Genomic DNA, 15357 nt, shown 5'->3' on the forward strand with positions numbered 1-15357 from the left:
TGTGACTCTACTGTAATTATATCCCTCATCACGTGAGCCTGACTTAGAAGTGACTCTTAGGGCCCAAAAGAACTGGGCTAAGTCTTACTAAATATTTTGCTAGAATCTATCACAATAGGTGCTCATCCCTGTAGCCTAAGTGTAATTACTGTAGAAAGACAGCTCTCATTTTTTCTGAGGTACACAGAAATCTAGGGCCAAAATTAAGTGAGACAAAATATTCTATCCATAATATTAACCGTTTAATTAATAATTATTCTGAACTTCTAAATACAAGTGGCATATGTTAGTTTGACATACTAATATTGGAAAATGAATGTGAAACTTCTTGATTTTCTACAAAAATTATTTTAATTCGGAATCTGTAAAAACTATATCAAGTCTAAATAAGCACCTGAATTTTATAGAATTTTTCAATAAATAAATTTATGATTCCATAAATTATGGAACAAATGACCATGTTCACCATTTTTAGATAACTGAGAATTGGGGCCTAAGTTTATTCAACATAACTAAAAGACACTATACCAGGAGATTTAAAAACAATCTCAAACCTGAAATCAAAGAAACATGATTGGAACACCATATGGTGGCCCTGTCCATGTGAAGAACTGATTTCAACCTTGAAATGCCCAGGTATTGCCACTCTCTAAGAACATCAATGTTCAGAGACCTGATACGTTTTGCATGAAGTAAGTGAGGTCCTGACCTCGATAGAGCTGGGACCTTCTTCAATCAATTTGTCCACAATATTTACTGCAAGAGAACACAAGGCAAAGGGCAGATGCCTTTGATTCCTTCATCACTAATTTGTGTCTTAGCAAATTCAGCTAACTAAACCATGGACACAGGGAAGAAAGGAGAAGAGGTGTTTGGTGACTCAATTCCAAACCTTGACTCCAATGGCTTGCGTGGTTGTCACAGTGTCTCTCTAAGACCTTGGGAGGCAGGAGCTTCATGAAGTGATTTTCTGTTAGGCTATAACCTCTTCACTTTTCATTCCAAGTCTTCCAGACATGGATCTATAAAAAAAATTAGAAAGTAACTCAGTGTCCTCTCATCACAGGAGAATTCAGGAGCCTCTTCATTGGGAAAGCTCATTTTTAAAGGAAGGAAAAATTCCTATACCAAAAATCCTGATGTGGAATGAGTCTCACTCTCCTGGAATCAAGTGGTCCCAAATAAAACAACAAATGGAAATATAAATATGACAGCATGGGGATGGGAGGGAACCATGTTGAATTGGCAGAGAGACCATGGCACTGAAGGCAGGTTCAGAGTTGGGACATTGCATGACAAAAATGCTCTTATTAGTACCAATGTCAATAATGGGACCTAATAAAATAGGATGATATCAAAATACTTAAGAACTGAAAGTACAGTGTCAGGTAAAGGCCTTTGTCTAATCGCTTTCAGATCTTCAGTTTATCCCTGGTACCCCATATGTTCCTCTAAGGGCAGTGGGCTGAGTTCCATTGGTAGAGGTAGTGGGTCTCCAGTCTGTACTCGGTGATTTTCAAGAACCACCCAGTATCTGTGATAAATTTGATTGGCCACATATAAAATTTGCTTTTCACACCTGTCTCGTCCCTCTAGCTCCTATATACAGGAAATAAAATGTGTAGAAAGCTCATTAGTGAACCATTGAGATTGGGATGTGTTGGACCCCTCTGTGGTACTGTTCCTGAACTGACTAACAGATTGGACACATAAAACAACTATTCCAGGGAACTTCATAGAGAAACTATTCCAGGATTCTCCTTGAGGAAAAGCTTAGGAGAAACTGCCCTAGTGATGAGGACAGGCAGTACAAAGCAAAAAGCCATACCCCATGCTCTGTGGGGTTACTCTCAGGATTGACTTGGGGTTGTCCCTCCTCCACCACAGAGAGATCCAGTTTGGGGAGGAAGTAGATCATTTTATTGTTCCCTGTGTTGATCTTGCAACATTGAGCTTATCTTCTCCCTGATGCTTCACCTCCCTGGCTATGCTCCTACTAGATCACTAGCCCTGCCACCCTGAATTTATCCCAGTTCTTCTTAACCTACATAAACATTGTGGGAATGGAGTAAATTGCTGTGGTCATTAGCCTGGGACGCATTGTTTTCCAGTAATCAGATGGAGGAAATATAAACAGCCCTGGGATGATAGAAGGTGACCCCTGCTAGCTGAATGGGTTGGCACAGGGATGAGATTCATTTATTCTTTCATTAATTTACTTACTGAGCAAGTTGAGTATCAAGTTTTATCTCCATGACTGGTATACTTCTATAGTTCTATGGTTATTGAAGGGACAATATTGAGTAAAATTCTGTGTCTTCCTTTCACTCCCATTCTACATGCACGAGGAAAACTTACAACAAACACATGGAGGACAAGTAATACAGATGAAGGCATAGATTTGAGCAAGAGAGAACCTATTTGGAATTTCCAAGTGGGTCAAGCACAGAAGAAACTCAAGGCAAGATCCCTAAAGGAATCAGTTTTGGGGAGCTTTGAGGAGTTTACAGTCATTGAGTCTGGAGATGATAGTGAAAGACAAGACTTAGTGACAAAAAGGAGAGGAGCTCAGAGTTAGAGTGATAGCACAGCCTATAGGATTCTTGGATTGCATATGGCCAACCCATGTTTAATATCCAGAATCCCATATAATCCCTTGAGTTTGGCCAGGAGTGATCCCTGAGTGTAGACTAGGAGTAAATCCTGGGTACTGCCGGGTGTGATCCCGAAAACAAAACAAAACAAAACAAAAATGTGAGAAATTCACGCAGATGTAGGGATTCTAAATGTGGGTACAGTTTTTAGGTATTTCACAGAGTCCCTTTGAGCCATACTGTTGCAAGTCAGCCCCTGAAGAGGTTGACTGATGGAGGGATGGAGGATGAGGTCTTTCCCCTCCAGCTCAGAGCACGCATCTGCCACCCTGTCCAGTCAACAGTTCTGAGGTGAAATTGTGGGTAAACAGCTCGCAGACAGTTAGGCTTGTGGAAATATTAGCTTTATTTGGTGGACAAGACTGAAGTCCAAAGCCTCAGTATCAGTTCCTGCCAAAAGCCTCTCGCCTTCCACAGACCCTTGTTTTTATGCCCCAGAATCAGGTACCACCCAATGGTGGGATCAGATACCACCCAATGGTGGAAGCAGAATCAGGTACTACACTAGGGTGGGGCCAGAATGCCAGGTCACACCCTAGGGTAGGGCACAATCACCGATCAGGGTAGGGTCAGTAACATAATAATCCCCTAATTTATTTACATACACAATACCATACTAGAGACATCCTAATTGCAGCATCAGGAGTAAGATTTCAACATCTCTGTAGTTGGTCCAAATATATGGCTAGGTTGTTCTGATGAAAGGAATATATGTTACAATGTTACAAGACTCTACAAAAAGTGGTAAAAGTTTTTTTCTTTTTATCTCCAAGGGCCTTGTCCTTGGTGTCCCACCAGCAACTTTCAGAGAAAAGGAATGGCATAACTGGTGTGGGTATTTCCTCCCCCAACTTCTTTTGTTTTATTTAGTTTAAATTTTTTATTTAAGCACCATGATTACAAACATGATTATAGTTGGGTTATAGTCACAAACAGAACACCCCCCTTCACCAGTGCAACATTCCCACCCCCAATGCCCCTCCCTCTCTCCTTCCCATCCCATGCCTGTTTTCGAGACAGGTATTCTACTACAGTCATTTTCTTTTTAAGTTCAATAAGCTGGTTTTATTTTCCCTTTCTTAAAGGGTAAGTGTTAAAGGTGTGATGGTGGAAATCGCTGTTGTTTGCATAGGCCCAGCAAAATATAGGAAAATATGGGGGGAAATCCTTGGCCTGATTATAAGAAGGCTTCACCCTAGAAGTTTATTGGTATAAGATCAACTCTGGTCTCCAGGCATAACAGTCTGTCCAACCCGAGTCATTCTCCATGATCCCAGTGAAAATTTTTCGCACTTTAGCTGTTGTTGGTGTCAGGTTCCTGTATTAAGATTCTGGATTCTTTGCATTTCCTTTATCAAAGACTGGCTGATATGGAGTATCCTATAGTTTCAGCACACCACTAGATGCAGAGAGACCTGCCCTGTAAGCAGGTTGTTGCTATGTCATCTGGGTGTTGACAGCACTCTTTGGAATAAGTCAATGCCAGAGCAGTGATAGGGTCTTCCCTGGTAGAGGTTTGTGTCCTGGTAATGTTATAGTTTATTGTGGTTGTTTCCATACATAAAGAAAGAAAGAGAAAGAAAGAAAGAAAGAAAGAAAGAAAGAAAGAAAGAAAGAAAGAAAGAAAGAAAGAAAGAAAGAAAGAAAGAAAGAAAGAAAGAAAGAAAGAAAGAAAGAAAGAAAGAAAGAAAGAAAGAAAGAAAGAAAGAAAGGAAGGAAGGAAGGAAGGAAGGAAGGAAGGAAGGAAGGAAGGAGAGAGAGAGAGAGAGAGAGAAAGAAAGAAAGAAAGAAAGAAAGAAAGAAAGAAAGAAAGAAAGAAAGAAAGAAAGAAAGAAAGAAAGAAAGAAAGAAAGAAAGAAAGAAAGAAGAAAGAAAGAGAAAGAAAGAAGAAAGAAAGAAAGAAGAAAGAAAGACAGAAAGAAAGAAAGAAAGAAGAAAAAAGAAAGAGAGAGAAAGAAAATAAGAAGAAAGAAAGAAAGAAAGAGAGAAAGAAAGAAAGAAAGAAAGAAAGAAAGAAAGAAAGAAAGAAAGAAAGAGATAGAAAGAAAGAAAGAAAGAAAGAAAGAAAGAAGAAAGAAAGAAAGAAAGAAAGAAAGAAAGAAAGAAAGAAAGAAAGAAAGAAAGAAAGAAAGAAAGAAAGAAAGAAAGAAAGAAAGAAAGAGAGAGAGAGAGAGAAAGAAAGAAAGAAAGAAAGAAAGAAAGAAAGAGAGAGAGAGAGAGAAAGAAAGAAAGAAAGAAAGAAAGAAAGAAAGAAAGAAAGAAAGAAAGAAAGAAAGAAAGAAAGAAAGAAAGAAAGAAAGAAAGAAAGATAGATATTATTTTTCAGATTTGTCAACAGTTGTATTAAATATTTTCCTGGCCCCTCATTCGGTGCATATATGTTTAGGAGAGTGATTTCTTCCTGCTCTACATACCCCTTGATTAATATAAAATGTCCATCTTTGTCCCTTACAACATTCCTGAGTATAAAGTTTGCATTATCTGATATTAGTATGGCCACTCCAGCTTTTTTTATGGGTGTTGTCTGCTTGGATAATTTTTCTCAAGCCTTTTATTTTGAGTCTATGTTTGTTCTGACTATTCAGATGCGTTTATTGTAGGCAGCAGAAGGTTGGATTGAGTTTTTTGATCCATTTAGCCACTCTGTGTCTCTTGACTGGTGCATTTAGTCCATTGACGTTGAGAGAAAGAATTGTCCTGGGATTTAATGCCATTTTTATATCGAAATTTGGTGTGTCTTTTGGTTAGTCTTTTTTTATTTTATTTTATTTTTTTGGTTTTTCGGGCCACACACGTTTGATTCTCAGGGGTTACTCCAGGCTAATTGCTCAGAAACTGCCCCTGGCTTGGGGGGGACCATATGCTACGCCGGGGAATCGAACCGCGGTCCTTTCTTGGCTAGCGCTTGCGAGGCAGACACCTTGCCTCTAGCGCCACCTCGCTGGCACCTTTTGGTTAGTCTTGTCTTAAATTAGGTCTTTCAGTTTTTCTCTTAAGACTGGTTTTGTGTCTGTAAAGTTTCTGAGCTGTTTTTTGTCTGTGAAACCATGTATTCTTCCGTCAAACCGGAAAGTGTGTTTTGCTGGGTATAGTATTCTGGGTGAAGCATTCATTTCATTCAGTCTTGTCACAATATCCCACCACTGCTTTCTGACATTGAGTGTTTCTGGTGATAGGTCTGCTGTAAATCTCAAGGATGCTTGCTTGAACATAATTTCACCTTTTGATCTTCCTGTTTTCAGAATTCTGTCTCTATCTGTGGGATTTGTCATTGTGACTAGGATGTGTCTTGGGGTGGTTTTTCTGGGGTCTCTTTTGGTTGGTACTCTTCGAACATGCAGGATTTGATCACATATATTCTTTAGCTCTGGAAGTTTTTTTTAATGATGTTCTTGACCGTTGATTCTTCCTGGAAATTTTCTTCCTGGGTCTCTGGGACTCCAATGATTCTTAAGTTATTTCTGTTGATCTTATCATAGACTTCATATCCCATTCTTTGACTAATTTTTCCATTGTCTGTTCATTTGCTTTAAGTTTTTTTTCCAATCTCTCCTGCTGTATGGAATTGTTATGTATCTCATCTTCCACAGCACCAAGTCTATTCTCAGCTTCTGATACTCTGTCCCAGAGCTTATCCATTTTGTCATTCACTTCGTTTACTGACTTTTTCAGGCCTGTTAGTTGACATGTTATTTCAGTTTGGAGTTTTGTGATTTCTGTCTTCACATTTTCTTGATTCTATTTAGTGTTCTGTTCAACTCGATCCATGGTTTCTTTGAGTTCTTTGAGCATCTTCCATATTGCTAGTCTAAAGTCCTTATCTGAGAGGTTGATTAGTTGGTTGGTCATTATCTGGTCATCAGAATTGTCATCTTCATTCTCTATGTCTGATGCTGGCCTGCGTTGTTTCCCCATTGTTACACTTGTATTGTGGGTTTTTCTACGTGTTGTGGTGGTATTCATTGGCTATATGATGCAGGCAGCACACTCCTCTGGCTCTGCCCTTTCTGGATGGGCAGACTTGCCTCTAAGGGAGGGGAGTCCTCCGTGGATGAAGCCTCACACAGGATCAAAACTTAGGCCCGAGTATGCAACAGAGAAGACAGTCCGGAGAGAAATGCTTGCTTCTGTGATATAGCACAGTTCTTAGTGTGACTTTTTCTTCTTGCGATGGTGTTCTTTTCTTAGAAAGAGTGCACGGCCACATAGCGAAGCGAAGCGGCCGTGCTCTGCTGGAGCCTCTTTTCGCCCCACTCCCAAGATTTTCACGCAAGAGGAAAGTAGACAGACATACACTGGTAGCACTCACAGTTTTTCACAGTTGAGCCCCACTGGGCAGGCGTATTTTCGTGGATTTTCCCCGCCTGATGACACAAACAGGGGACCAGGCTGCTGCAAAAGCAGAGAACTTCTGCACCTCAAAGGAAATAGCGCCCAGGATACAAGAGTCACCCACTGAGTGGGAGAAACTATTCACGCAATACCCATCAGATAAGGGGCTAATCTCCAAAATATACAAGGCACTGACAGAAATTTACAAGAAAAAAACATTTTACCCCATGAAAAAAATGGGGAGAAGAAATGAACAGACACTTTGACAAAGAAGAAATACAAATGGCCAAAAGACACATGAAAAAGTGCTCCACATCACTAATCATCAGGGAGATGCAAATCAAAACAACGATGAGATACCACCTCACACCCCAGAGAATGGCACACATCACAAAGAATGAGAATAAACAGTGTTGGCAGGGATGTGGAAAGAAAGGAACTCTTATCCACTGCTAGTTCAACTTATCCGTCTAGTTCAACTCTTATGGAGAGCGATATGGAGATTCCTCCAAAAACTGGAAATCGAGCTCCCATACGATCCAGCTATACCACTCCTAGGAATATACCCTAGGAACACAAAAATACAATACAAAAACCCCTTCCTTACACCTATATTCATTGCAGCACTATTTACCATAGCAAGACTCTGGAAACAACCAAGATGCCCTTCAACAGACGAATGGCTAAAGAAACTGTGGTACATATACACAATGGAATATTATGCAGCTGTCAGGAGAGATGAAATCATGAAATTTTCCTATACATGGATGTACATGGAATCTATTATGCTGAGTGAAATAAGTCAGAGAGAGAGAAAAACGCAGAGTTGTCTCACTCATCTATGGGTTTTAAGAAAAATGAAAGACATTCTTGCAATAATAATTTTCAGACACAAAAGAGAAAAGAGCTGGAAGTTCCAGCTCACCTCAGGAAGCTCACCACAAAGAGTGATGAGTTTAGTTAGAGAAATAACTACATTTTGAACTGTCCTAATAATGAGAATGTATGAGGGAAACGGAGAGCCTGTTTAGAGTAAAGGAAGGGGTCGGACAGGGAGGAGGGAGACTTGGGACATTGGTGATGGGAATGTTGCACTGGTGATGGGTGGTGTTCTTTACATGACTGAAACCCAAACACAATCATGTATGTAATCAAGGTGTTTAAATAAAAAGTGAATTTAAAAGAAAGAAAGAATGAAAGAAAGAAAGAAAAAAGGAATAAAAGAAAAAAGGAAAGAAAGAAAGAAAGAAAGAAAGAAAGAAAGAAAGAAAGAAAGAAAGAAAGAAAGAAAGAAAGAAAGAAAGAAAGAAAGAAAGAAAGAAAGAAAGAAAGAAAGAAAGAAAAGAGAGAGAGAGAGAGAGAGAGAAGAGAAAGAAGAAAGAAAGAAAGAAAGAAAGAAAGAAAGAAGAAGAGAAGAAAGAAAGAAAGAAAGAAAGAAAGAAAGAAAGAAAGAAAGAAGAAGAAAGAAGAAGAAAGAAAGAAAGAAAGAAAGAAAGAAAGAAAGAAAGAAAGAAAGAAAGAAAGAAAGAAAGAAAGAAAGAAAGAAAGAAAGAAAGAACTTTAAAAAAGGACAACAAGAGTCATTCCATCTAGTTGTCTAGTCAACAACTAGATGGAATGACTCTTGTTGTCCTTCTGATGCTCTTGTCAGGAGGCCTTACAATATTTTAGTTGGGGCAAAGTGCAAGAATGTATCATATATTATAATTGAGATATTGTTACTATGTTTGTAATCAACAACTACTTTTTCTTACCTTTTTCTGGTGATCTAGTATGAAGGAAATCTCAGAATTCAAAACCAGGACCTTGCTGGATGTGGGTCTGGAAGCAAGCATCCATTATGGAAATAAACCACACAGTGAAAGGGACAGAAATGGGCTTAGGAATTGGAACACTCAGGCCAGAAACTCCAACGCACAAGCTTTCTAACCTTAAGAAGAAAGGCAGCTCAGTGGAGGAAGACTGGAGAAAGAATGTCCAATCGTTTTTTTCCTCAATTCACAGTACAGAACAGGCAAAGGGCCTGGGTTGAGTGTATATGGGGTGCATTTACTGTACCTCCTCTTTCTATATAGTAGTGTAAAGAACACAGCCTGTGGTAAGAATGGAGAGGCCTTATTTTTTTCTTTTCTTTTCTTTTCTTTTTTGATATATATATACCTTCACCAGTGCAACCTGCTGCAGTCAAAAAATGGGGAGAAGAAATGAACAGACACTTTGACAAAGAAGAAATACAAATGGCTAAAAGGCACATGAAAAAAATGCTCCACATCAGTAATCATCAGGGAGATGCAAATCAAAACAACTAGGAGGTACCATCTCACGCCACAGAGATTGGCACACATCAGAAAGAATGAGAACAAGCAGTGTTGGCGGGGATGTGGAGAGAAAGAAACTCATTCACTGCTGGTGCGAATGCCGTCTGGTCCAACCTTTGTGGAAAGCGATATGGAGATTTCTCCAGAAGATGGAAGTTGAGTTCCCATACAATCCAGCTATACCACTCCTAAGGATATATCCTAGGAACACAAAAATACAATACAAAAATTCCTTTTTCACACCTATATTTATTGTAGTGTTGTTTACAATAGCCAGACTTTGGAAACAGCCTAGATGCCCCTCAATAGATGAATGATTGAAGAAACTATGGTACATATGCACAATGGAATATTATGCAGCCATCAGAAGAGATGAAGTCATGAAATTTTCCTATACATGGATGTATATGGAATCTATTATGCTGAGTGAAATAAGTCAGAGGGAGAGAGATAAACACAGAATAGTCTCACTCATCTATGGGTTTTGAGAAAAATGAAAAACATTTGTGTAATGATTCTCAGAGACCAAATAGAGGAGGATTGGAGGGTCCAGCTCCCGACATGAAGCTCACCACAGGGATCGTTTAGTGCAGTCATAGAAATAATTACACTGAGATCTATCATAACAAAATGTGATTGAATGAGGGAAGTAGAAAGCCTGTTTAGAGTACAGGCCTATGTGGGGTGGAGAGGAAGGACATTAAGAATGTCCAATCTTGAAACCCATGTTTTTATTAGCAAGAACCAGTCCACACCTGAGGGTAGAGAGAATACTAAGTAGGGAGGGACCCAGCAATTGAATCACCATATCACTCCCTAGGGTAGAGAATGAATACTGATTAGGGTAAAACCCAGTGATTCAACAACCTCGGTTTTTATAAAAAAAAATATTAACTGCTTTATGTAGCACTTCAGGGAACATAAGTTGTCTCTGTTTGCTATTTAGTATTTACTATGTAATTACTACTGCCCCTTCAGCCAGATATGAATGGCACAGGATACCTGTTTTGGTAGAGTTGGCACAGAGTGGATGCATTGAGTCATATCGTGTCTCCATTTTCGATTTTTGGAAAGCCTAAAATTATTTTCCAGAAAAGCTGAATCTGTTGATAACTACCAACTGAGGGAGATGTTGCCTTTTCAACAATCCTCACTATTTTTTCCCAAAATTTTCATGCAAGCCTTCTCAGTGTTGGAAGTGATGACTCTTGTCATTTTAATTTGATATTTCTAGTATTCCCCAATAATAAACAATTTTATATACCTACACGGGATCTGTGTGTCTTCTTTACATTCTCTTCATTTTTCTATGAATATTTTTGGAGATAGTATACTTTGCAAGGCTTTTACAAACATTGCCTTTATATTTGCTGATCTACTACATCAATCTCTTCAACCAGTGTTTCTAGATTCTTTTCCTGTTATTCCATAGTTTACTTCCCTGCTAGTGTCCAGTTCTCAGATATACTTTATTAAAAATGGCTATATCTTCTTATCTGTTTAGCCACTCTGTGTATCTTAACAGCTATATTATATCCACTGACATTGAGAGTAATGATTGTCATTGGATTTAGTGGCATCTTTGTGTAGAAGTTTGGCATGTCTGTTTATCAATCTTGTCTTAAAGGAGACTTTCCGTTTTTAAGGCCGGTTTTGAATCTGTAAAGTTTCTGAGCTGTTTTTCATCCATGAAGCTGTGCATACATCCTTCAAACCTGAAAGTGAGTCTGGCTGGGTGCAGTATTCTAGAGAAAACATTTATTTCGTTGAGTTTTGTCACTATATCCAACACTGTCTTCTGGACTTAAGAGTTTCTTGTGACATGTCTGCTGTATATCTTAAGGATGATCCTTTGAATGAAATTTCCCTTTTTGATCTTGCTGCTTTCAGCATTCTATCCCTATTTGTGAGATTCATCATTGTGGTGGGAAGGTCACAATGTTGAAGGGATTTGTCCTGTTTATGATTAATACCCCACTACAATCATACTTGTAATTATGGTGCTTTGTTGTGTATGTAAACATTGTATGGGATTATTATATTATTGACCCTACCCTGATTGGGAATTGTTCCCTTCCCTAGGGTGTGACCTGGCATTCTGCCCCCAACCCTAGGGTGGTACCTGATTCTGCTCCCACCACTGGGTGGTATCTGATCCCACCATTGGGTGGTACCTGATTCTGAGGGATAAAGACAAGGGTCTGTGGGAGGCGAGGGGCTTTTTGGTTGAAACTGATGCTGAGACTTTGGAGTTCAGTCTTGTCCACCGAATAAAGCTAATATTTCCACAAGCCTGACTGTCTGCAAGCTGTTTACCCGCCATTTCACCTCAGAACCGTCAGCTGGACAGGGTGGCAGACGCATATTTCGAGCTGGAGGGGAAAGACCTCATCCTCCTTCCCTCCATCAGTCAACCTTTTCAGGGGCTGACTTGCAACAGTGCTTAAATACATATTTTACAAAAGAAAAAAGATATGGATTCAACCTTGATTTCTAGCAAAAGAAGGATAGATTGTGAAGATATGATATGTATATATATATACATGATAAAATACTATGCAACTGCAAGGAACAATAAAATCATGCAATTTTCTGAAACCTGGTTGAAACTGGAAGACATCATGTTGAATGAACTAAGCCAGAAGAAGGCCAAACACAAGAAGATCTTATTTATCTGTGGCATATAGAATAACTGGATGAGGAAATGTAACATAAATGGGGGGAAAAATACTTGGATCACTTTGACTTCAAATCTAGGGCTAAAAAGGAACAGAGAAAGAGAAAAATCAAAGTAGGAAGATGATGAGAAAGGGAAGTAGTGGGATTACAGGGACTAGGTCTTTCATTATATTGGTGATGGAGGACGATGGTAGAGTTATATATCCAAGGCACATACTTAACAATACTGAAAACATGAGCTTTAACTATTGAACTTTCTAACGTGCCTGTCAAAGTGGCAGGCAGGGTCTAGGGTACTGGGTGGCTAGTGGTTGGAATAGGGGATGATGACATATAGGAATACTGGTGTTGGGTGTTGACTCTATTGGTGGGATTGGTATTGAATATTATATGCCTAAAACTGAACTACTAGGGATGGAGTAATAGTAAGTGGCCAGAGCACTTGCCTTGCACATAGTTGACCCGGGTTCAACCCCCAGCATTATATATTTGTCCCCAAGCCTGGCTATGAATAATTTCTGGGTACAGAGCCAGAACTAACACTGAATATAACTGTGTGTGACCCTAGAATAAAAAAATCAAAATGATGAAAAAACTCAACTGTAAATAGCTATATAAATCTTAGTTCTTTAAATAAAAATGATTAAAAGCAAAATAAATAAAATATCTCTAGTTTGTTTTTATGGGAATAATCTAACCTTCCCAATTGTCTCAATTTCTGACCCACTTCTGTATGATGACTCTCCAGTTCTATCTAAATTGAAAATAGAAAACTGCAAAATACAAGCTTAGCTCGGAGTTTATTAGCATTTCCTTGTGAATATATGACAATTTCTTTGTTCACTCATTCTCATTGTCATTCTGGTTATATCCAGAAAATTTAAGTAGGACTACAATCCAAAGAGGGGGTGTTCCTCATATGTCTGAAACCCAACTACCATATTTGTAATCAAGGTGTTTAAATTAAGATATTAATTTTTTATAAGTCACAAATTAAAAAATAAGATTGCCATGAAAAGTAGCAGAGAATAATTTTACCACCTACATAAAGCTCCCTTTACAAAATAAATGTATGAACATATTATGTAAATAAGATGGTTTGTTATTTCAGAGATCAGCAATTCAGTTACTCAGTAGTCTAGTTACCAGAATAAGACTCTAGAATGTTCATTTACTTCATAACAACCTTAAACAGGTTTTAAAAATACAGGACCACTCTATGTAGCCATTCAATTCTCTCTAGGCAGAATATTTTATGCTTTGAAAACTTAAATGATTTATATGTGGCAAAGAAAGAAATGATGGAAATAAATGTACAAGTGGAAAATAGTTTTATGTATCTTATAGGATCAAATTCGAATAAATTACTGTAATGTGAGTGCAACTAGTGCCACTTGGGAAAAAATCCTATTCACCATCTGACCAGATTTTGACTAAGAACAAAGATTTTATTGGATACATTCTAAAATCTTCCATTTAAATAAAACATTATAAAGAGGGTGAGTATTAAAAAAAATAGTGTTGTCTATGTTGTTTATGTGTTAGATGTTCTGGGTTAGTGAAATTTCCATTTGAAATGTTTTTGAAAATATTTAAACTCCTATTCCATGTGTAGGAACCTAATAAAACCTCACAGACAGTGAAGGTAAGGTTCCCTCTGAGCATTTCCCTGATTTCAGGGATGATTTCTTGTCTTTCTCATGCAGACTGTTCTCAGTGGTCTCAAGTGAAATCTTCGTGTCCTGTTCGATTTGCATATCCCTGAGAATCAGCAATGATGACAGTTTATTTATGATTTGAATTTGACCATTGAATGTGAGGTGAGACAAGATCCTAGATTATGTTCCTTGGCATGTGGCTCAGCAGTGGTAAAGCTCCACTCACTTGCATCCACTTCCTACTCCTTACTTCTTTCTTCTAAATATATACATACATAGCTGAGCTGTTCAGATCTGGTGCTTTGCATCTCTTTTCATTAGTAACAGAGACTTTGTTCCTTAAGATTTACCAAAAGAAACATGAAAGGCCCCAATGCAGGGATGGGATAGAGGGAAAAAACTCAATGAGATGAATGCCTCACCTAAAATACTTTACCCAGTAGGACTCATATTTCCAGTGTAGGAGTTATACCAAGGTCAAGAAAAAAAATGTTTGGGGACTTCTTAGACATATTTAAAAGAAAAACTGAAGTGTATAATTTATAAGACAAACCTGATAATCACACAAATTGCTACAGAAAGATGGCATCAATCTTGATGACAATAAATTCTCAAAGTCCATGGTTTAATTGCACCAATTATGAGAGACAGAGTTGATGAGTAGGCAGAAAAATTAAATGCATTTTTATTAAATATCTGTCATAGAGGAGGTAAGAGAGAACTTAGGAGACAGAGAGAAATGGGGACATTGATGGTGAGAAATTTGCAGAGGGAGATTGTATGATAAGCCTCAATCACAGTCAACTTTGTAACTGTTCTTCAGTTATAGAATTTATTTTATTTAAATAAAAGTATAATTGAGTCCAACATGTTTTTCACCAGCAAAAATACTCATTGAATGGTTAGAATAAGCACAGACTCAAAGATTTGGAGGACAGTCGACAAACAACTCTATAATCGACTGGGTTGGTCACAGGAATAGTTAAATCTCAAGCACATCTGTCTTCACAAGGAAGTCTCATAAACACAGTTCTAGGAAAAAAATATAATGGAAATCATTGATATCTCATCTCCTATGACCGGAGAACAGAGGAGCACTTTTCTCTTTCCTTTGTTCCTTTTTTCTCTCCCTCCTTCTTTCTGTCCCCCTCTTTCATTCCTCTCCTCTATACCCTCCTCTTTCTCTTTCTTTCTTACTTTTTGTCTCTTTCTCTTCCTTTCTCTCTTTCCTTTTCTTTTTTTTATAAATTTCTTCATCTACTGTGGTTTACAAAGTTGCTCATAATACAGCTTCTGGCATTCAAGGTTCCAATACCAATCACACCACCATTCCTCAACCATTGTCCACTTACTATTTATAGCTACAATGAAATGTTAATGGGATTATTTAAAAAGTCATTAAAAGAGGAGTCAGAGAGGTGACTCAAGCAGTAGGGTGTTTGCCTTGCACACGCTAACCTAGGACAAACAGTGGTTTGATCCCCAAGCATCTCATATGATCCCCCAAGCCAAGAGCAATTTCTGAGCACATATCCAGGAGTAACCCCTGAGTGTCACCGAGTGTGGCCCAAAAACTAAAAAAAAAAAAAAAAAAAAATCACTAAAAGTAAATTTGCGAAAATTGTCATAGCTCACAGAGGACATTATTATGTCATTGTCTGAAGATTTATGAAGTCTCAGTTGAAACATGTTGCTTGCTGAGCATTCTGTTATTTT

General features: G+C 38.3%; 1 non-coding gene across 1 annotated transcript; it reads right to left on the minus strand.

The window, feature by feature from the left end:
• Positions 1-8969: 8969 nt before the first annotated feature.
• LOC126019424 (small nucleolar RNA SNORA51) lies at positions 8970-9101 on the minus strand. Its single transcript, XR_007499137.1, has one exon. It is a non-coding gene; the product is annotated as a small nucleolar RNA SNORA51 (small nucleolar RNA).
• Positions 9102-15357: the final 6256 nt, after the last annotated feature.

This window comes from Suncus etruscus, chromosome 9, assembly GCF_024139225.1.
Source record: "Suncus etruscus isolate mSunEtr1 chromosome 9, mSunEtr1.pri.cur, whole genome shotgun sequence".
Classification (NCBI taxonomy): domain Eukaryota; kingdom Metazoa; phylum Chordata; class Mammalia; order Eulipotyphla; family Soricidae; genus Suncus; species Suncus etruscus.